The sequence below is a fragment of the Plecotus auritus genome (assembly GCF_963455305.1).
Source record: "Plecotus auritus genome assembly, chromosome: 1".
NCBI lineage: Eukaryota > Metazoa > Chordata > Mammalia > Chiroptera > Vespertilionidae > Plecotus > Plecotus auritus.
Genome location: NC_137770.1, coordinates 148465734 through 148488227, shown reverse-complemented (window position 1 = coordinate 148488227; position 22494 = coordinate 148465734). Strand labels below are relative to the sequence as shown.

At 40.3% G+C, this 22494-nt stretch overlaps 1 long non-coding RNA gene across 1 annotated transcript; it reads right to left on the bottom strand.

Annotated features, from left to right (window-relative positions):
- Window positions 1-8508: 8508 nt before the first annotated feature.
- On the bottom strand, window positions 8509-22332 carry LOC308234489. The gene is made up of 3 exons (XR_013959082.1): window positions 22204-22332; window positions 21281-21389; window positions 8509-8800 (listed from the first exon to the last, which is right to left on the bottom strand). It is a non-coding gene; the product is annotated as an uncharacterized lncRNA (long non-coding RNA).
- Between the last annotated feature and the right edge of the window lie 162 nt (window positions 22333-22494).

Here is a 22494-nt window from a genome sequence, read left to right as displayed (position 1 = left end):
CAGCACTAGTCCTTGGCTGGTAAGCTGCTAATGAGAGGCCCAGAGTACTTCACAGGGTGGGGTGGTGGTGAAGGGCTTGAATTACTAAAAACTCTTCTTTAAAGTGACCCAAAATCCGGTTCCTTTGAGATTTGCCCTCTGTACTGATTGTAAAGAACTCTCCATGTTCTGTAAGGAATTATGTTGTGGTTAAAACTGCAAGCTTCAGAGTCAAAGGGTGTAAACAGAAATCATAAATCTGCTGCTTCCTAACTTGGTGAATTGGGGAAAGCCACCCAACCTCTCTGAGACTAGCAACGACTACAATGTGTAAAAAGAGGACACGCGGTTGCTATAAGGATTACATGAAAATTAAAAGCAGTTAGCCCAGTGCCTAGCACAATATACATGCATGTTTTATAAATAGTATCTATGTAATAATATTCTCTGAGTGATGTGTTCTCAGTCCCTTCAGCTGTGTCATGTGGCATGACTGATCCCCGGAGTCAATCACACTGTGGTTTGATGATGCCCATTTTAGGAGCCGTAACTGAACACTGGGCCCTAAACAAGGTCAGATCATCAGGCTACAGAGTGGTCCAGATGGCACAGACATCAAAGGCCCTAGGCGAGCTGGTGGGAGGAAGAGCCTGTCCGGAGCAGAGTGAAGGAAAGGCTGGAAGTCCGGAGGCCATAGGCAAGACTGAAGGAGTGCTGAGCATGGACGCATAGCAACTCAGAAGGCATCAGCACACAGTGAGAGAGACAGCGCCTAGCTCTTAACTCCTAGAAAGGCCAGGAGGGCTGTGAAAGGTGGGTGTACAGGCCTGGCAGTCTTAGGGCAAAATTGTTCAAGTAACCTTAAAAGCAGGATGTATGAGCTGGGAGACCTGGGTAGAAGTGAGAGAGAACCTATTAGCATCATCCAATCATTTATTGATTTTTTTTTTCTTGTGCAGGCAATGAAGAAACTTTTAATCAAAACAACTTTAAAAGTGTAAAACTCTATACTCTATTTGAGCCAATAATAATAATAACAATTTAATACCTTCTACTTCCAAAGCATAGCACTATTTTTTAAATTTCAAACATAAATAAAAATTTCATTGATTCTATAGAGCTACATTATCCATTGGGTAGCCACTAGTCACATTTGGTGATTTGAGTTTAATTAACTTGCAAAATTTAGCTCCTCAGTCACACTAGGCACCTTTCAAGTGTCTGATGGCCACCGTGGCTGTTGGCTACTGTGCTGCTCAGCAAGGAGAGAGGACGTTTCCATCACCACAGAAAGCTCTGCTGGACAGAGGTGCTAGAGAGGGACAGTCTCTACAAGTTATGACCCTTCTGGGTAGCCCATCATTCCATGAACAGTGTTGAAATGTGCAGCAATTGCTTAATTCTTGCATATTGGACCTGATTTAAAGCAAGTCCCCAAATATATGAAGTGAAAGGAACATAAATAAAAGCAGACCTTGTAGCCAAATATTCATCTTTTTTCTCTGGTGTCCAGTCATCTTATTCATGGACTGTCACAAGGGAAAAGAAACAGGAACCAGTGGATGTGTTCTGTCAGTGACATAAACTCCCAGGAGAAAAAGAGCAGATGGAAAAGGATGAACGGCGTGGTGTCTTAAAGGAGTGGAACTTTTCTGTTGTGAGGTAAAGTCTAGTGAGTTTTGGTTGTGAATACTATTTACACTTACCTCTAAAGAAGAAAAAGAATAATTTTTTAAAAAATTGGAATCAAGAGGAATATAATTATAGACTTTCTGATGAAAAGCATAGACACCATGAAGTTTGTCTTACAGTTTGCCATTTCAAAGTACTCAAAGATTTTGACATTGATTTTTCTCTTTGAGGTTATTTCTGAAAAATGTAACTTTAAAATGGTTAAAAAATAAATGAAATAAAAATAAAAAATGATTTTCAGCAAATTTTAAACATTATATTTTAGTTAAAGGTAGTGAAATTCTCTATCTTTAAAACTGCTTTCATATGGTCATGGAAAGTTAGAACTAGAAAGAACCTATTTCCTTAGCCCCAGCTAGAAGGCCTACTTGCCAGTGTTTTTTTTTCCAACTATTTTTTAAATTATTTTTTTAAATATATTTTATTGATATTTTACAGAGAGGAAGGGAGAGGGATAGAGAGCTAGAAACATTGATGAGAGAGAAACATCGATCAGCTGCCTCCTGCACACCTCCCACTGGGGATGTGCCCGCAACCAAGGTACATGCCCTTGACCAGAATCAAACCCGGGACCCTTCAGTCTGCAGGCCGACGCTCTATACACTGAGCCAAACCTGTTTCGGCCCAACTATTTTTATATATAGTACCCTTTGTTCAAACAAAATGTCATCTAGAATCAGGGCCTAGAGCAGCCGTGGGCAAACTATGGCCCGCGGGCCGGATCCGGCCCGTTCGGCTGTTCTATCCGGCCCGCGGAGCCAAAAGAGCAGAGGGTTCTCTTGCTCTCCCCTCCACTCCTTCACCAGCAGCAGTGTTAACATGGCAACATCGGGAAACACGGCCGCAGCTCCTTCTTCTGAGTGGGCGGATTTATATCCGCCCATTCAGTACAAGGAACAACCTCTCAATCTTCCAGAGGCTCCTTGTAATGCCTGCGGACGTGTCCCCCGACATCACCCTGGGAATGCTTAGACACATTATCGTGGTCATGTAGGGACACACGCCCCTGGAGAGCACAGTATCAGAGCATTAGCTAAAAAGGAGACCAACAACACTGTTCCCACTGAAGTTGATGTTTTAAAGACCAAAAACCTTTCAACCCAGTCTACATTGCCATCTACATCTACGTCCCGGGCATAATTTGGAAGTTCAACTAAAGAAAATGTTTAATTTACTGTTTACACATTTTGTTCTTTTCTATTTGTTTTAGTTTTAAATTATTTTATTATATTTAAGTTTAATTTGAAAGGCTTTTGTACCTTTCCTTTGTTAGGCAATTTTATTTTGCCTTTGCCATCTTTAATATAAGGTATGTTATTGTGCTATGATTCCTCCATTTTTTGAAGTTTCAAATTATAATAATTAGTGTTTACATTCTTCTTGTTAAAATGTTTGAAATGAATAAAACTATTGAAATTAAAAAAAAAAAAGACCGTACCCTTTTATGTAATGATGTTTACTTTGAATTTATATTAGTTCACACAAACACTCCATCCATGCTTTTGTTCCGGCCCTCCGGTCCAGTTTAAGAACCCATTGTGGCCCTCGAATCAAAAAGTTTGCCCACCCCTGGCCTAGATGGAGAGGGAGAGTGAGCACACATGTGCGCACACACACAGCTTGTGTTGTTGAAGCTTGGTGGTAGGGGGCCCAGATCTTACACCCCATTAACCCCCATAGCTGCCTTTAAGTGACCCTGTAGGACATGACTGTAAACCACTGATTTCTTCCTGCCTCAGTTTTAGAGATGGAGACAGAGACACAAAGGTCCAGAGGTTTAGAAAACTTGTCCCAGCCCACGACTAGGTGGAGAGCAGGGAATTCCAATTCAGGTTTCTCCCAGAGGTCTTTCCAGAATACACTGAGATATAGCTGAGGGTCCAAACTAAAGCAGCCCTAGTCAGCAGAATGCATTGCTTCCTGAGAACAGACAGGTTGGCAACCTGTGAGCTCAGTGAAGGAAACCTGAAGTGACAGGGCAATGTATGTTATAATGATCAGACAAAAAGGTTAATTCTGTTTCACAAACAGGAACAATCTCAAAGGCTAATTAATAACATTTATAACAGACTAGAGGCCCAATGCAGCCGTGGCTTCATCTGGAAGGTTGTCTGGGGGTTGTCCAGTCTAATTAGCATATCATGCTCTTATTATTATAGACTAGAGGCCGGGTGCATGAAGTTCATACATGGATGGGGGGGGGTGTCCCTCAGCCCGGCCTGCACCCTCTCCAATCTGGGACCCTTTGGGGGATTCCGACTGCCGGTTCAGGCCCGATCCCACAAACTGGCAGTAGGATATCCCTCTCACAATCCAGCACTGCTGGCTCCTAACTGCTCGCCTGCCTGCCTGCCAGCCTGATCACCCCCTAACCACTCCCCTGCCGGCCTGATTGATGCCTAACTGCTCCCCTGCCGGCCCAATCACCCCCAACTGCCCTCCCCTGCAGGCCTGGTTCCCCCCAACTGCCCTCCCCTGCCAGCCTGATCACCCACAGCTGCCCTCCCCTGCCAGCCATCTTGTGGTGACCATCTTGTGGTGGCCATTTTGTGATGACGTGAAGGCTGTCATCTTGTAGTGGCCATCTTATGACGACATCACAGCAGCCATCTTCTGACATTGTCACGCAACTCCACGTAGGCTTTTATTATATAGGATTCTCTGCCAGTCACTCCTGCAAAGACAACTTGATACAGTGCAAGAAACATGGTCCTGAGAACAGATAGATTAATATGAATCCTGCTTCTAATACTTTCTTCATCTATGAAACAGGAGTAATATTTGTCAACAAGGTAGTTGTCTGTATTCAATTATTAATTATATATATATAGGTGTGCGTGTGTGTGTGTGTATGTGTGTGTGTGTGTGTGTGCCTAGAACAGCCATGGGCAAACTACGGCCCGCAGGCCGGATCCGGCTGTTCTATCTGGTTCTCTTGCTCTCCCCTCCGCTCCTTTACTTTGAATTTATATTAGTTCACACAAACACTCATCCATGCTTTTGTTCCGGCCCTCCGGTCCAGTTTAAGAACCCATTGTGGCCCTCGAGTCAAAAAGTTTGCCCACCCCTGGCCTAGAACAATAAATACTGACTTCTTTCCACTTTCTTAACAACTTTGTCATAGCATAAAAATATAAATATTTTTTTCTAACAATTATATAGAGAAAATTGTTTTTCTAGTATGTTTTCAAAAAGAATGTACTACCAAGAGACTAATTTGCACATTATCTAACAAGATGTATTTCCTTATTGTTTTCTGTGAAGCCTGCATTATTTCAGGTGGAAAAACAAGCCCCACAATGGGAATAGAGGAAATAAAAATGTAATGGTTTTAAGAGCTGTTATTACTTTGCTCCTTTCTTTAGTAATTTATCTGAACATGGAGAACTGTTTGAGTTCTAAATCCCACAAATCCGATCCAGCAAGATCCGGAAAAGGAAATCACACATACACACACACACACACACACACACACACACACACACAGCAGACACATACACACTCAAACTCCACAAAAGCCCTTATTCTTCTTCATCGTCTTTTTTTTCATTGCTATAGTTGTCAGTATTGACAAACCAAAATCCAGAGAAAAATCATCTGTAAGGTTTTTCACTTCATCCTTGCTAGTTAGGTACTAGTTTAGATATCATTCTCATTTGATCCAATAGTGATAAAAATAACTGACATGTAATAGCATAACAGTTCCATTGTACTCCCATTACTGTATTGATTCACCATGTAAGATAAAAACAAACCAACTTTGTTATTTACTTAAAATTGCTAAAATTTACCTTATCAGTTTTCAAAGTCACATATGTAAACAATATACTACACAAGCACAACTTCACACTTGGAATGCACTGGAGGCCAATACCCCTTATATTAGAGAGTTAACTTAATTCTGCACATCAAGACTATCAGTGTTGCATTTCCATCTAAGGTAATGACTGAGGAGTGAAAATATAGTACAAGTCCCAAAGGAATCAGTTCTATGTTTAGTCATTCAGGGAATTCATAATGACTAAAATTGACTGTATTTCAGAAGATGGCAAAAGTATATTTGAATAATAGGATAATATCAATAATAAATGATAATATAGGCCTGCAAGTTTCAAAGAACTTCATAAATGTTTAAAATGCTTATTAATTTATTTCAGACTGATCAGCTTTTCTTCCTTATTACTCTGTTTTTTCACAAAGAATAGAAAAATAAGGCTGTCAGAGAAAGACAAATATCACATGATCTCACTTATATATGGAATCTAAGGAACAAAATAAACTGACGAGAAAAATAGGACTACAGACATGGAAGCATGAAACAGACTGACAATCTCAGAGGGAAGGCGGGAAGGAGGGTGGGAAGAGATAATCAAATAACGTATATGCATATATGCATAACCCATGGACCAGACAATAGACAGGTGAAGGCCTGGTGTCGAGTAGAAGCTGGGTGGAAAGGGCAAAGGGAGTAAAATGGAGGATATTGTAATACTCTCAACAATAAAATATTTTTTTAAAAAGAGAAAAAACCTTCATGTGACCTGCTCAATGACACATAAGTCAATCAACAGTAATTGATTTATTAACATTTATTATTCATTCATTCATTAACAGATTTATTTCTAGGTCACAGAATCACATTTTTAAAAAGAGAGATTGGAAAAAAGCATTCAGTTTTTTGTTGGTTTTCTTAATAACTGGAAGGCATCAAATAATAAATGAAAGAAGAGAGTCAGTATATATTTTGGGGAAAAAATCACATTAGGAGCTAAAAATCATTCTGGTTAGGAAACAATGTCAGGAATCTGCATGTCATATCTTTTTTTAATCATTTCATTTTAGGACTAAATCCTCAAATAGGGTGGGAAAAGAATGCAACAAAGAGCATTATTTATATATCCTTGTAGAATTCACAGTTTTAAAATCCAAAAGCTTCAAATGGTAGCTTCATTATATGACTTGTGCTATAAAGATGAGACATTATTTTTGAAAAACAGATTTTTATTATTACCAAAAGGGAAAGAGACTCAATAAACACATATCAGAAACATCCAGCATATTGAAAGCCAAACCCAATTCTAAGAGCCTCTCCTCTACCAATTCTTTCTCTCTTTTAGTAACATTAGGGAAATTAAGAAATGTATAAAAAATAAAATTTAAAAACCACAAGGGAGAACTATGGCTAACATTATGATGTTTCTCCTTCTGGTCTTTGCACTAATTGTATTTTACCAAAATCATAATCTTATTGCATATATATTTTATATCCTGACTTTCTTCACCTAACATTTTATGATTACCAGTTCTGAATTTCATTCAATAGATCAAAGAGGTATAGAGATTTTATTATCTTGATTTTTTCTGAATTTTAGAAATAGTACACTCTAATTTTGATGGATAAAACAAATTATCTATAATAAAAAAACATAATGTGCTAATTAGACCAAACAGCTGAAAAACCTTCCAGACATCATTCCGGACATCCTTCCTGATGAAGCAGCAGCGGAGGGAGCCAAGGCAGAGGCAGTTAGGGGTGATCAGGCAGGCAGATGAGCAGTTAGGGGCATTCAGGCAGGCAGGTAGAGGGGTTAGGGGTGACCAGGCAGGCAGGCGAGTGGTTAGGGCAGCCGTGAGCAAACCACGGCCCGCGGGCCGGATCCAGCTGTTCTATCCGGTTCTTTTGCTCTCCCCTCCGCTCCTTTACTTTGAATTTATATTAGTTCACACAAACACTCCATCCATGCTTTTGTTCCGGCCCTCCGGTCCAGTTTAAGAACCCATTGTGGCCCTCGAGTCAAAAAGTTTGCCCACCCCTGGGTTAGGGGCAATCAGGCAGGCAGACCAGCAGTTAGGAGCCAGCGGTCCCAGATTGCGAGAGGGATGTCTGACTGCTGGTTTAGGCCCGATCCCCCCCGAGGGGTCCTGGATTATGAGAGGGTGCAGGCTGGGCTGAGGGAACCCCTCCCCCGTGCATGAATTTCATGCACCGGGCCTCTAGTCTCTCTATATAAAGCCTTAATGACCATTACGACCGAACGACTGGTCGAGCTATGACACGCACTGACCTCCAGGAGGCAGATGCTCAACACAGGAGCTGCCCCCTGGTGGTCATTGCTCTCCCACAGCCAACTTCCTGTGGCCTCTCCCCCCAGCTGGCCAATCTCCTGCGGCCCCTCACCCACACCCCCGCTAGCCACCCCCCCCCCCCCCGATTGGCCCCAATGGGGTCGCTGGCTGGCTAACCTCCCTTGGTCCCTCCCCTCTGCCGGCCAGCCCCCGATAGGCCTCAATCACTGGCCAGGCCAAGGGACCCCACCTGTGCACAAATTTGTGAACCAGGCCTCTAGTAAAAGTATAAAAAAGAAAAAAGTACATACTTCTATAACACTTTGATTCCATTCTTACCCATAAAAAACAGCCACTTTTAATAGTTTACTGAATATTTTTCTTGCCTTGTTTCTGTAAAACAATTTGCATTTCTATTCTCTCAGTAATGGACATCGAAGAGGTTTCAGTTTTTCACTTAAATAGTATAATGAACATTTTTGCATATTAATATTCAAAGCAATAAAATTGAAAGTATTTCAAGATATAAAAATAAATCCTTTTTCCTGTCTTTCATAACAAAAATACAGACTTTGCTTTATTTGTTAATTCAAAGTTGTACCAATATTTTATTGTTGTTATTATTTATTTTTAATTATGAGAAATTTTAGTAATAAATTCCAATATTCTAGAAGTCCCTTGGGTGAATGGGTGCATAGTGGATATTTAGTCATTATCTCATGTTTTTACCACCCTGCACCTATCATGCCAATCAAGCACATTCTAAAAAATAACCAAGTTGATATTAAGATTTATTAGAGAAATGTACACAACATACCAAATTATCAAATTCCCAGGAAGTTGTGAAAAGTAATTGTCACAATAGTACCTGGGATCCACAAGGACAAGCACACCAACACAGGAGACTTACATGACATTCCAAGTCCAGGTTTATATTTTACTTAGGGGCCCACCTCCAGAACTATCACAAGGCCATCAGGGACATTTTTGGCAGGAGCTCAGAGTTGCACATATTTGTACATATATGTCTGTGTCTGAATTTTCACATTAAAAATATATATGCCTGCAATGCAAAAGAAAACATAATTTAAGCACAGTACAAAATACATTTTGTTTAAATTGTCTCAAGACTAGTTTATTTGAATACATGCAGAAATGGAGGATCATCTTAAAAGTGATAAAAGTTAATAGTTTTTTAACTTCATGTGATCATGATTTTTTTCTTTTAATTTATCTTTATTGTTGAAAGTATTACAGATGTCCCTTTTTTTTCCATTGACACCCTCTAACCTCTCCCCACCCTCCACCCCAAGCCTTCACACCCCTATTGTCTGTGTCCTAGGGTTATGCATATATGCATACAAGTTCTTCGGTTCATCTCTTCCCACCCACCCACCCTGCCTTCCCTCTGAGATTCCACAGTCTGTTTCATGCTTCTTTGTCTTTGGATCTACTTTTGAACATGATTTTTAAAAGCATTTTAGATCCTAAAACAGTAACATAACTTAGTCTCAAGTTATGTCAGTCTCTTAAAAAAAAAAAAAAAGCTGCCTATGAGGAAAAGATTAAATATCAACACCTTAAAAACCACTCACTCACATTTAAAGCTTTACTCTGTCATTAGCATGAGCACTCCGGAGTCCCAGTCACGATACTGGCGCATTCTCAGCATCAGTGACTCTGGGCGATGGTCTGTGAAGGAGAGCATTCCCAAAGTGATCGCTCCCCTTTTTATCTCAGTAGAAGTTGACGGGCAAATTTTGACTAAGTCATGGGAACTCCTTGAATTTTCATTTTCAAAATGATCAGACCCTTTCACCAGCTGCCCTCTTCTTTTATTCTTCCTTGCCCTTGACTTTCAGGCATTTGTCCTCCTCTTCATGCTAGAGTTCACTAACAAACACCCACATTATTGATTACTTACTCTGTGCTAGGCATTCTCCTATGTATGTTATGTAAATTTCTCTTCATCTTCATGCAACTCTGAAATATTATCACCCCCATTTTAGGTATGAGGAAACTGAGCCTTATCCATGGTTGCACCATGGTAAACAGAGGATCTGGGAATTTACCCACATGGCCTGACTCCACAGTCTTGTCATCTTTCCACCAAAGAATGAGTGAAGTGTAGTCTCTTAGTTCAAAGGATAAAAAATGTCAGGCATACTTTCTTTAATTAAACATATGTGGATCTCCCTTATTTCATGAGAAAATGGAAACATTCCACTGATGGAGAATTAGCAGAAAAGTCAACACAGCTATTTTTTGTAATCATACAAGCTGCTGACACACTTATTCCAAACTCCTGGGTGATGTCACTATGTCAACAATCACAAAGCCTCTTTAATCCAGACATAAAATAACAACAACATCTAAAATTTGCAATGTTTGACCTTTAGAAACTGCATTTTCATATTTTAATCCAATTTTATTCTCACAGGGATCCTCTGAGTGCGCATCATTAATGCTATGTTTTTTATGAGAAAATTAAGATTAAAAGTTTTAAAAACCTGTGTTTTACTTAATATCACAAACTAATACATGACAGAGCCAGAACTAAAAGTGGCAGATGTCAAAAGGAAGTTGAAATATTAACCCATTTTTGTATCAACTTCTAAACCTCTCTTCACCATCAATATTTATAATCATTCTTGATCCTTATGCTTTGCATTTTTCCACGCTCAAAGTGCCTTGCAAATCCTCTATATTGAAGCCCTCACTTCATTCCAATGAGATAATTCATGGAGAGTAACAACGCATGTGGTTTTCAGATGTAGGGACTGGGGTTTCAAGGGGCCAACAAGTTCGCCTATTCAATGCAATACAATAATCTTACAGAGTTTTACAAACCTGAATTGAATTTATTTTTTAATATGGCAAGACATGTCTTTTCTCACTAGAGAGATTATTCTAGAATGTCAGAGCTGTGCAAACATATTTTCCGTAACCTCATCATCTGGAGTGCCCTTCTCTGAGAAAGCAAAGGTTCATGCAAGCAATCAGTTCTGATGATTATGTTCCAGGCTTTCTTTTTTCTTTTTTGGAATTCTAAGATATTTCTCTCTATTCTTCCTTTCCTTATAAGCAAAGACTCATCAACATGCCCACTCTCCAACCTCTATATTTTTCATACTCTCCCTGGCCACAAGTACTAACAGTTCATCAGCACAATGGTTCTCAGACTTTAACATTTCTCAGAATCATCTGGAATCATCTTGTTAAAACGCAGATTGCTGCCCGCCCTCCTCCCCTCCGCCCCGAGTTTCTGATTCAGCCTGTCTGGAGTGGGGAAGGATAGCTGGCATTTCTAACAAATGTCCAGGGATGCTGCTGCTGCTGCTGGTCTGGGGACCACACTTTGGGAACCACGGGACTAAGTACCTCTCCCACATGTTCCCTGTCCCCACAGAAAAGCTTCCAGCAGCTAAGGTTCATGAGCACAAACGGTGCTCAGGGCCTTGGCCGCACACTAAGGCTTCTTTCTATCTGGAGGGAAAAGAATGGTTGGCGTGACTCACTGTCTTTTCAAGCTTTGCCAGCCACAAAATTAAAAACAGAAAAGGGCTACAGTGAAAGCAACATGAAAACAGCCACAGTAACACTGTCTACATGGTGAGCCTTAGAGCATGACTTCTGGCCTTAGGACAAGAGATATAAGGATGATTCAGTCCCGTAGGCGGAGCACACTAAGAGCTGGCACCACAGGCTGACAGGACACCCGGAGCTCCTGTCCCAACCCAGGAACCAGTCAGATGCTTGGCTCCCAGTTTTATTCAACTGTCCACAATACGTTCTTCCACTGACTTCTCCAAACACATATCGACCTAAAGCTCTTTGGATGAACCAACTTCTTCCACAACTTCTCTACTATTTTTTTAAGCAAATACCATTGGAGCATCGAGCAGGTAGACAGAAAATCTGGAGAGAGAAGCTGGCAAAGGAGTTTCCTTCCAGCTCCTTTATTTTTATAACCATCGCCTCTAGACAACCCTCAAAGGAGACTTGAATTCCATCTTTCATCTCTTTGAAAAAAATAAAGCATTTTAATGTAGTGGTATAAAGTACTTAAGTATGCTAGTTTATCAAAAGTGTGACTAGTATTTTAAATAACACAGTTAGATTAAATAACAAAATGAAAACTGACAAGAAATATTATTTTAAGACATAGCATTTCTGCTTGGAAAATAAGCTATTAATTCTTTTTTTTTAATTTCTTTATTAAGGTGTTACATATGTATCCTTATTCCCCCATTACCCCCCATCTCCCCCCGACTCATGCCCTCACCCCCCTGTTGTCTGTGTCCATTGGTTAGGCCCATATTCATGCATACAAGTCCTTTGGTTGATCTCTCCCCCTTACCCCCACCCTCCCCTACCTTCCCTCCGAGGTTTGATGGTCTGATCAATGTTTCTGTCTCTGGTACTGTTTTTGTTCATCCATTTATGTTGTGCATTATATTCCACAAATGAGTGAGATCATGTGATACTTATCTTTCTCTGACTGGCTTATTTCACTTAGCATAATGCTCTCCATCTCCATTCATGTTGTTGCAAATGGTAGGAATTCCTTCTTTTTTAGCGCAGCGTAGTATTCCGTTGTGTAGATGTACCACAGTTTTCTAATCCACTCATCTGCTGATGGGCACTTAGGCTGTTTCCACATCTTAGCTATGGTGAATTCTGCTGCTATGAACATAGGGGTGCATAAATCCCTTCTGATTGGTGTTTCTAGCTTCTTGGGATATATTCCTAGAAGTGGGATCACTGGGTCAAATGGGAGTTCCATTTTCAGTTTTTTGAGGAACCTCCATACTGTTCTCCAGAGTGGCTGCACCAATCTGCATTCCCACCAGCAGTGCACCAGAATTCCTTTTTCTCTGCATCCTCGCCGGCACTTGTCATTTGTTCATTTGTTGATGATAGCCATTCTGACAGGTGTGAGATGGTACCTCATTGTCGTTTTGATTTGCATCTCTCGGATAATTAGTGACTTTGAGCATGTTTTCATATGTCTCTTGGCATTCCTTCTGTCTTCTTTTGAAAAGTTTCTATTTAGGTCCATTGCCCATTTCTTGATTGGATTGTTTATCTTCCTTTTGTTGAGTTGTATGAGTTCCCTGTAAATGTTGGAGATTAAACCCTTATTGGAGATAACATTGGCAAATATGTTCTCCCATGCAGTGGGCTTTCTTGTTGTTTTGTTGATGGTTTCTTTTGCTGTGCAAAAGCTTTTTATTTTGATGTAGTCCCATTTGTTTATTTTCTCTTTAGTTTCCATTGCCCCAGGAGCTGTATCAGTGAAGAAGTTCCTTTGGCATATGTCTGAGATTTTGGTGCCTGTGGATTCCTCTAGTATTTTTATGGTTTCCCGTCTTATGTTTAAGTCCTTTATCCATTTTGAGTTTATTTTTGTGTATGGTGTAAATTAGTGGTCTAGTTTCATTTTTTTGCATGTATCTGTCCAATTTTCCCAACACCATTTATTGAAGAGACTGTCTTGATTCCATTGTATGTTCATGCCTCCTTTGTCAAATATTAATTGGGCATAGTGGTTTGGGTCGATTTCTGGGTTCTCTATCCTATTCCATTGGTCTATATGTCTGTTCTTGTGCCAGTACCAGGCTGTTTTGAGAACAATGGCTTTGTAATACAGCTTGATATCTGGTATTGAGATCCCACCTACTTTGTTCTTCTTTTTCAGGATTGCTATGGTTATTAAGGGTCTTTTTTTATTCCAGATGAATTTTTGGAGAGTTCGTTCTAGGTCTGTGAAATATGCCATTGGTGTTTTAATGGGGAGAGCATTGAATCTATACATTGCTTTGGGTAGATGGACATTTTGATGATGCTGATTCTACCAATCCATGAACACGGTATGTTCTTCCATCTGTTTATATCTTCCTCTATCTCTTTTTTCAATGTCCTGTAGTTTTTTGCATATAGGTCTTTTACCTCTTTAGTTCAGTTTATTCTTAGGTATCTTAATTTTTTTGGTACGATGGTAAATGGGATTGCTTTTTTAGTCTCTCTTTCTGTAAGTTCATTATTGGTGTATAGAAATGCCATAGATTTCTTAGCATTAATTTTATATCCTGCTACCTTGCCGAATTCATTTATTAAGTCTAATAATTTTTTGATGGAGTCTTTAGGGTTTTCTATGTACAGTATCATATCATCTGCAAATAAGGACAGTTTTACTTCTTCTTTTCCAATTTGGATGCCTTTTATTCCTTCTTCTTGTCTGATAGCAATGGCTAGTACATCCAGTACTATGTCGAAAAGGAGTGGTGAGAGAGGGCATCCCTGTCTTGTTCCTGTTCTTAGGGGAATTGGTTTTAGTTTTTGTCCATTGAGTGTGATGCTGGCTGTGGCTTTATCATATGTGGCTTTTATGATGTTGAGGTATGATTCCCACCTTGCTGAGAGTTTTTATCAAGAAAGGGTGTTGGATTTTGTCAAATGCTTTTTCTGCATCAATTGATATGACTGTGATTTTTCCCCTCAATTTGTTTATGCGATATATCATGTTTATTGATTTGCGGATATTGTACCATCCTTACATCCCTGGTATAAATCCTGCTTGGTCATGGTGTATGATCTTTCTGATGTACTGCTGGATCTGATTTGCTAGGATTTTGTTGAGGATTTTGGCATCTATGTTCATGAGGAATATTGGCCTGCAATTCTCTTTCATTGTGATGTCTTTATCTGCTTTTGGTATTAGGGTGATGCTGGCTTCATAGAATGAGTTTGGAAGTATTCCTTCCTCTTGAATTTTTTGGAATAGTCTGAGGAGGATAGTTTTTAGTTCTTCCTTGAATGTTTGGGATAACTCTCCTGTGAAGCCGTCTGGGCCTGGGCTTTTGTTTGCTGGAAGCTTTTTGATGACTGCTTCAATTTCTTCCATAGTTATTGGCCTATTGAGATGTTTAGAATCTTCCTGATTGAGGTTTGGAAGGTTGTATTTTTCTAGGAATATGTCTATTTCCTCCAGGTTGTCTAGTTTGTTGGAATAGAGTTATTCATAATATTTTAACAATCCTTTGTATTTCTGTGGGGTCTGATTTTATTTATTTGAGTCCTCTCTCTTTGCTTCTTGGTGAGCCTGGCTAGTGGTTCATCAATCTTGTTTATCCTTTCAGAGAACCAGCTCTTGGTTTCATTGATCTTTTGTATTTTTTTTTTTTTTTGGTCTCAATGTCATTTATCTCCGCACTGATCTTTATTATCTCCTTCCTTCTGCTCACTCTGGGCTTTTCTTATTGCTCTCTTTCTAATTCTTTGAGTTGTAGCATTAGATGATTTACTACCATTTTTTCTTGTTTTTTTTTTTTTTTTGAGGTAGGCCTGTAGAGCTATAAACTTCCCTCTCAGGACTGCTTTCATTGTTTCCCATAGGTTTTGGATTGTCATTAGTTTCCAGAAGGTTTTTAATTGCTTCTTTGATCTCATTGGTAACCCAATCAATATTTAATAACATGCTATTCAGCTTCCAAGTGTTTGAGTTTTTTGGATTGTTTTTATTGTAGTTTATTTCTAATATTATGCCATTGTGGTCTGAAAGATGCTTGGTATGATTTCAATCTTCTTGAATTTGGGGAGACTTTGCTTGTGACCCAGTATGTGGTCTATTTTTGAAAATGTCCCATGTGCACTTGAGAAGAATGTATATTCTGCAGCTTTGGGGTGAAATGTTCTGAAGATGTCAATTAAGTCCATCTGATCTAGTGAGTCATTTAGGATTGTTGTTTCTTTGCTGATTTTTTGTCTAGAGGATTTCTCCAGTGATGTCAGTGGTGTATTAAAGTCCCCTACTATGATTTTATTGTTGTCTATCTCTCTCTTGATATCTTCCAGGAGATTTTTTTTATGTATTTGGGTGCTCCTGCATTGGGTGCATACATGTTTACCAGGGTTATATCCTCTTGTTGTATCAATCCCTTTAATATTATGAAGTGGCCTTCCTTATCTCTTGTTATGGCCTTCACTTTGAGGTCTATTTTGTCAGATATAAGTATTTCTACCCCAGTTTTTTTTTCATTTCCATTTGCCTGAAAGATAGTTTTCCATCCCTTCACTTTCAGTCTGTGTGAGTCCCTTGTTCTGAGGTGGGTCTCTTGCAGACAGCATATATATGGGTCATGTTTTTTTATCCATTCAGCCACTCAATGTCTTTTGATTGGAGCATTTAGTCTGTTTACATTTAAAGTTATTATTGAAAGGTACTTGTTTATAGCCATTTTTATTTTTTGAGGCTGTGTTCCTTCTTACCTTTTTGTTTCTTCTTTTTACAGCATTCCCTTTAGTATTTCTTGCATTGCTGGTTTGGTAGTGATAAACTCCCTTAGCCTTTTTTTGTCTGCAAAGCTCCTGATTTTCCTTTCAATTTTGATTGATAGTCTTGCTGGATAAGAGTATTCTTGGATTGAGTCCCCTGCTTTGAATCACTTTGTATATCTCCTTTCATTCCCTTCTAGCTTGATGTGTTTCTGTTGAGAAATCATTTGATAATCTGATGGGGAATCCTTTGTAGGTAACTCTCTGTCTCTTTCTTGCAGCCTTTAAGATTCTCTCTTTGTCGATAACATTTGCCATTGTAATTATGGCGTGTCTTTGGTGTGGGTCTTTTGGGATTCATCTTGCTTGGGAGTCTTTGTACTTGAGTAACTTTTTTCTTCCCCATATCAGGGAAGTTTTCTGTCATTATTTCTTCAAATAAATTTTCTAATCCTTGCTGCTCTTCTTATCCTTCTTGCAGCCCTATTATATGTATGTTATTTCGTTTTGCACTGTCCCAAAGCTCCCTTAGGCTCTCCTCCTGTTTTTTAATTTTTTTCTCTAGTTGCTGTTTAATTTTTTTCTCTAGTTGCAGATTGGGCTTGTTTCTGTACCTGATATTCTAACTTGCTGATTAGGTCCTCTGCTTCTTCTAGTCTACTGTTGAAGCCGTCCATAGTGTTTTTGATTGTAGCTATATCATTTTTCATTTCTTCCTGATTTTTGCATAGGTTGTTGATTTTCTCGTCCATTCGGTGTATGAACTCTATGACCATTACTCTGAATTCTTTTTCTATCATGTTGCATGCTTCCGTTTCACTTATTTCCTTACTTGGCAATTCCTCCTTTTCTTTCCTCTGGGGATTGCTTCGTTGTCTCCCCATTCTGACTATCACCAGAAGGTTCAGATGTCGAATTGTGGGGGCCTGGACTGTGTGCAGTGGGAGTTTTGCACCCCCAAGTATCACTGAAGAGCTCTGATACCAAGACTTGCGGTTGCTGTGGGTTGGTAGGAGCCACACTCGCCCTGGGTCAGAGTCATAGGTGCTTAGTGGGGCCTCGTGTGTGCACCTAGAATCAGGGACCCTGCCTGCGCCACGTTGAAACAGAGAACCCACTGGCATGTGCCAAAAATCAAAGTCCCCTATTGCGTGTCAGGAGTCAGAGGCTCCCTGTGTCCGTGCCGAGAATCAACTTCAGAGTCTCTGTTTCTTGGTGCTACCTCGCACTGAGAATCAGATCCCTGTGTGCACATGTGCCAAGAATTGGAGTCACTGGTTCTTAGTGTGAATGTACTGGGAATCAGGGATCTCAGGTGCACGTAATGAGGAACGGAGACTAGTCACTGGTGGTCAATGCTGCCTCTTTTGTGGAGATTCAGGGTCCCTTATCTGCCCGGGAGACCGGGTTGCTCAGTCGCACTGTGTTGACAGGAGGTCCACTTCTGCCCTGCGGTAAACAGCCTTCTGTGTGCGCTTGCCCTGAATCAAAGTCAGGTGGCTCTGCCCCTTAGTGTGGGTGTGGGGTCTGGTCACGTGGGTGTGCACTGTGGAAAACAAACTCCCTGTGTGCATGTACCCAGGCTCAAATTCAGCGCTGCCTTCCTGTGTGGGCACAGGGTCTGGTTGTAGGGAACAAACTCCCTGAGACTGCACATCCAGGTTCAAATTCACCACAGCCTCTCTGCTAAGGTTCAGGGTGTGGTCATGGGAAACAAACTCCCCGGGTTTGCACCCCCAGGCTCAAATTCAGTGCTGTCTCCCTGCATGGGTGTAGGATCTGTTCGCAGAATACAGTCTCCCCAAGGTCGTGCACCTATGCTCAAATTCAGGACAGCCTTCCTGCCTGGGCGTGGTGATGAGTTGCAGGAAACAAATTCCCTGAGTTCCCAAGTCCTGGGTCAAGTTCAGCGCTGTCTCCCTGCCCCGAGTGGGTGCGAGATCTGGTGGCAGAAGACCACCTCCCTAGGGATGAGCGGCTAGGCTCGAATTCCGCTCAGTCTCCCTGCCTGGGCACGGAGACTAGTCAACGGGAAACAATCTTCCCGTTTCTGACACCAAGGCTCAAAGTCAGGCAGAGTCGCCACTGCTTTGTGTGTGCAGAAAGCCTTATTGTGCGGCTGGGGTCTGGTAGTTTCTATGCCGGTGCCACGGGGGCGGCAGGGGAGGGCAATTGGCTTTGTGACTCACAGAAATCTGCGGCCGGGTGCCTGGAGTCCTGGTGTCCCTGGGTCTGCAGCTGTGGTGGCAGGTCTTCTACCAGAGAGGCTGTAGGGTCCCGGTTTGCTTCTGAGACCAGACTGGGTGTTGGCGAGGCTAGGATCCTAGACTCAAGCAGTTCTGTTCTTCAAGATGGTGTGGTCTCTGTGCCACTGGTGTCCTCCCCGGGGTGTTTGCGGCAGCCGCGGGGTTTTGCCATCTAAGACTGCCCAGATTGGCAGCCCCCCGAAAGAACTGCAGGGTCTAACTGTCCCTATTTCACTCACACACACCCACACACGTCCACACACACCTCTATTGCTCTCTCACTCTCTCACACACTCTCCCTCTCTACCTTCCTGCCAGTCGCCATCTTGCCTCCTTCCCTAAGCTATTAATTCTACCTTCATTTAATTTAGAAATATTTTGCAGAAACTACTGACCTTTTACTCTGATCACCATGAGTCCATTACATTTCAAGATATGGGCCAGCCAGTGAATAATACGCTACTACAGTAAGTAATGAACCTATGCCCTCCAATGCACTTTTTCTGCCCTAGTCCAAAGAAAAAGAAAAGAGATGCATAATGGTAGGTCCCTGAATGCACCAGTTTTGAAGGAAGCCACTCTGTATGAGCATGAGTCACCAGAACTACTTCCTTAGAGATAAAAGTTGCCTAAGTAACCTAGATGCCTGGGCAGTCTGCTGGGTTTCAAACCACTAGTCATTTCCGTTACTTAATTGCTAACTGCTCTTCCCCACTGCAGTTTGGGGCCTGTGTTTTATGTAGTAACCCAGCAACTAGTTGTTATGTTATATTTTATCAAGGACAACAAAGCAGGAAATTTTATATTTCCATGGATTTCAGAGTAAAAGTCGGTTATTTCATTCTAACTTTAAGAGGGAAGGGGTAATTACGTTACTCACACTAGGTCTCCCTATGGTAGAATGATTATTTAAGACTTGAAGACAAAATGATTTAGCGGAGAAGGGAGAATTAGACCAGATGCCCTCTGAGCCAAAGAAAGGTGCCGGATTCATTTCTGGGTCCTTAGCACCCAAGTAGAGAACCAGGCACTCACTAGGGCTTCAAATACATCGACTGAAGGAGGTCACTAATTCTCCACAGGATAAACCAATCTGTTAAGTAGTTGTGCCACTACCCAGTTAGGATTTCATCAGGCTGTTTAACACTTTCATGCATTCTTTTACCCTTGAATCTACAAAGAACTGTCATATGTGTTACTCTTGCCCTTATACACATGTGAAGTACTCCCCCCGACACTTTAATCCTTACCAAAGATATGTTCCTATTGATTTCGGACAGAGAAGAAGAGAGGGAGGGAGAGAGAGAGAGAGAGAGAGAGAGAGAGAGAGAGAGAGAGAGAAACATCAACTAGTTGCCTTCTGTAGGCACCCTGTCCAGGGATGGAACCCACAACCTGCATATGTGCCCTCACCAGGAATCGAACCTGCAGGATGACACTCCAACCAACTGAGCCACATTGGCCTGGGCACATGTGAAGTACTTCAAAGTATTTTAAATAGAGCTGGTGTTGATCAGCATTACTTGGAAACAATTTTAAATGTATTGATAACAAGATTAGTATGGTGCAAGAAATTTTAAAAGCTGGCTAGCAAGCTCATATGTGTTATCAGTAATGTTCCTTTAGCTTTGCCTTGAGAATCTTGGTTTTCCTGTAATTCACTGGACTTCTCATTTCACACAACTCTCTCATAATTCTGGAACAGTATAATATTAGTACCCCACATTAATAAATCTCACTAAAATTCAAACTAGTAGAGAGTAAGTAGGAGTTAGAGGTACAGTTAGGGTTATGTGTTCCAAAAATGTGGGCAGTTTATTTCTTTTCCACTAGCAAATGTGGTTAAGGGTTTTTATTCACTTAATTTTATGCAGGAGTCATATGTCATATATATCAAATCATTCTGGTGGTTGAGTCAGAATTAAGAAATGAGATCTCCACAGAAAACCCCTAAAACTGTCCAGAAATGTCTTGATGATTAATTAAGGACATCATATTCTCTGAATTCAAAGGGGTCCTATTGCAACAGAACAGGAAAAAAGAAGTCCAAAGAGATAAACTGACACTCTGATAAGAATGCCAAAGAGACCTGAGGATGTCACCAACAGTGGTACAAAAACACCACGGCATGTGAGGTGCCACAGCACAGTGAAGTTAGAGTGTAGAGAGTCTAGAACCAAAAGTCCTGGGTTCAAATCCCAGGTCTGCCACTTCCTGACCTTGTGAGCCTAAGTGAGTTACTTACCTTCTCTGAAGTAACTTACTGTTACTTACTTTCTTCATATGTCTAATAGGGCTGTTGTGAGGATTAAATAAGTTAGCCCATGCTAAATAAGTTAACACTTGGCATACAGCAGGGGCTCAGTATATGCCAGCGATCATTATGATTACCATTAGCTTTCCTATCTGGGCCAGACTCCGATTCTAGTAATGGCATCACAGCATGCCTAGTTATCACGGACTATGAAACTAACCCAGCGTTAGCAAAAGAAAAACCCTGATCTAGACACGCAAGGATCTCTGCACTGGATCCTCCTCACACATGTCTTAACTACTAAAGTTCTAGCGATGGCAGCGGGATAAATTACAATATTGTATCAGAATAATTTTTCATAATTTATGCTATGAAGAAAATGTATTGAGTCTACATTAAATTCAAGTTCCCTGATATTTTTTGCAGTTATTCCACATTTCCATAAGTCACATCAGAGAGCATATTTCAGTACTTAGCTAATTAGAAATACAAAACCTTACTCAATGGTTTAGAAACCACTGCAATAGAATTATGAAGAGGGTTGTCAATTCCTTTATTCTGCTACGGTTTACTCAGAATGGTTTTTCTTTACTTATTTCTCATGATTTTAATACATTTGGATTATATTTTGCCTTGCATAGTTTCATCATTATGCCATCTTATATAATTTTCACAATATTATCTGGGATCCACAAGGACACGCACACCAATAAGGAGACTTACATGGCATTCCAAGTCCATATTCATATTTCACTTAGGTACCCACCTCCAGAACTATCACAAGGCCATCAGGGATGCTTTTGGCATGAGCTCAGAGTTGTATTGATCTGTACACATATGTCTGTCTCTGAATTTTCACATTTAAAAAGTTATGCCTGCAATGCAAAAGCAAAAATAATTTGAACGCAATACATAATATATTTTATTTAATTTGTCTTAAGTCTAGTATATGTGCATATAGGTGGGAATCCAGAATTAGCTTACAACTGATAAAAGCTAACACTTTTTTAAAACTTTATGTGAACATCATTTTAAAAAACATTTTAGCTCCCAAAGCCATAACATAAATTAGTCCCAAGTGATATGTCAGTTGCTTAAAAAAAAAAAAAAAAAGCTTCCTACGAGGAAAAGATTAAATATCCATATAAAGCCACTCACTCACATTTAAAGCTCTCCTCTGCAATTAGCCTGGGCTTTTTGATACCCTCCACAGGACATCATGTAGTGTCACTCTGACTTAGGTGTTTATTGTTTTTCTCATACTTGGTCTTTGGATTTTCACTTCTAACCTCTTAAATGATCTCTGTCAGCATACATGGAGACCAAAGTTTGATGGGGTTTATTTTAAACTGTGAATTTATCGAACATATTTAAAAGTAAATTAAATATTCAAGATTCTAATGAATGGCATTTCACTGGCTAAATGAATGTGATATACCAGAACTAAAGCACCCCCAAAGTGCTGGGAAGATCGGTCAATTCATTACTCAGTTTTGAGATAAGTGAGACAGGCTTCTTTCATTTTCCCCAAATATACAGGAAAGATATTTTGGCTACATAGATAACAATATTTCCTTTCTAACTTCACAGGTTGTCATAAATACAAACCAGAAATTATTTTTTTTAATTTGTTCAGTTCTTTAAAAGAAAACTGCGCTATTAAACCATTATTATCATTAGACCCATTACCCAAGTATCTCCTGGAAAAAACTTCCACCACTTGGGAACCAGATGATGACATCAAATAGGCAGAGCAAATTTCTAGGATGCCGAAGCACTTGGCAAATTGTCTCCAGTAACAGGACCTTCTCCTTTATCCTAAAAAAATGGCAAAAACATTAAAGGTCATGGGTCAGATACCTGCATGCTTTTTTGTGGTAGTCTCACTAAACGGTGATGGTATTGGTTAGGTCTCTTTCAAATAAGGTCCAGTTTTTATAACTTTGTTTTGTGTTTGTATGGATCAGGTGAACCAACATC